This window comes from Capsicum annuum, chromosome 2, assembly GCF_002878395.1.
Source record: "Capsicum annuum cultivar UCD-10X-F1 chromosome 2, UCD10Xv1.1, whole genome shotgun sequence".
NCBI lineage: Eukaryota > Viridiplantae > Streptophyta > Magnoliopsida > Solanales > Solanaceae > Capsicum > Capsicum annuum.
Genome location: NC_061112.1, coordinates 43,300,078 through 43,301,672, shown reverse-complemented (window position 1 = coordinate 43,301,672; position 1,595 = coordinate 43,300,078). Strand labels below are relative to the sequence as shown.

General features: G+C 35.7%; 1 non-coding gene across 1 annotated transcript; it reads right to left on the bottom strand.

The window, feature by feature from the left end:
- Window positions 1-756: 756 nt before the first annotated feature.
- On the bottom strand, window positions 757-873 carry LOC124896339. The gene has a single exon (XR_007052698.1). It is a non-coding gene; the product is annotated as a U5 spliceosomal RNA (small nuclear RNA).
- Window positions 874-1,595: the final 722 nt, after the last annotated feature.

Below are 1,595 nucleotides of genomic sequence, written 5' to 3'. Positions count from 1 at the left end.
TGATTATTTGATAATGAGCAAGGATTATCCATCTTGGCAAACCTATTTCGGGGCACTCTTTTAAGTCCATAAAGAGACTGATTTAGGCGGCACTATCTGTGGAGTGGAATAACTATCCTTAGACTCCTCTTAGGGAGCCTGTGCAATGGCCTTTTTGTACAATAAACCCCTCTGGACGAAGACTAGTGGGAAGTTGTCCTGTAGAGCTTTTGGAAAAGATAGTCGTGCAACAATGCTGAAAAAACTAAATCCGAAAGTTAATGTGTTCTTTATAGCCTCGCAACAATGCTGACAAAACTGAATCATAAAGTTAATGTGTTCTTTCTAATTCAATTTAATTATGTGACACATCGAGCCATTTACTAATTACAATTTTACTTGTCACTATTTTCCTAATTGGATTTCTACTTTTAGTTGTCATTTTTGACATATCAAGAGAACATAACTTCTTTTTTCCTATTTTAATCTTAGAATTAATTATTTTTTAAAATTAATTTCAAGATACAATATCAGCATCATTTAATAAGGATACTATAGTAAAATAGTTATGTTATTAATTGTTGCGCCAATTGAAAATGTGACAAGTAAAACTAAACGGAGGGAGTAATTCAAAATAACAGTACCAGCAACTACAGCGTAAACTACATATGTCCTAACAGTGCCTATTAGGGATTACATGGCGTCAAGGTACGGGCAAACTTAATAAACTACAGAAGTAACTTAATAAAATGCATAAGTCTTAACTAGCATTTTTGGGGATCTTAGTGAAGAGAAACCATCCAAAAGTTGGCGTATGCCACTATTTGTAACACGCACACGGTATTTAGTAGTAAAAGGCAAAAGAATAGTTTGCCATGTTCTCATTGTGAGGATGCATATTTCACTTGTCTGTCACTTAAGCCTTATTTATATTGGTTTCTGTTGGGTTTTAAGAGGTACGATGACACGATCTGAACTAAGGCCTAGGCATGTAGGGCATGTCAAGTCCATCCAGGATGGGAGACCACCTCCATTACCCTACCGTTAACCACCCTACACCCCATGTCTGATGAATTCCAAACATATAATAAGATAAAACAATAATAATCTAAAGATAGTAAATTAGTCTAAAACCAAACAACCACAACCAAATGTCCAACCAATACTAATCTCAATGCAAGTACCAATACCAATGCTAACACTAATACCGACACCTCCTATGCCTATACTTATTCAACAAAGCCTCTAACCAAAATCAAAGAACATCCAGTCGATACATGCCCCTGATCATAGCCAAAACCAAAACCAAAGAAATAAGAATAAAAGAAGTTCATAGCAGGAAATGGGGACTTCCAGAGTATGGGAGCTCACCACTTTAATCAAAATTAAAAGTAGTTCCCGAATCCAAGTCACTGGGCAAGAGAAATGATAGTATGGCCGATTCCTTCATTGTATGGATATACAATACCCGAAAACGGTTAGCAGAGTGAACATTAGCATGTAACTCAAGGATAAAGATAACATAATGTCATCATTGAAAACCAAATCAAATAACCATATGCAATCACATATATACATACATATATATATATACCGTGCGGGGATAGGGAACAAGG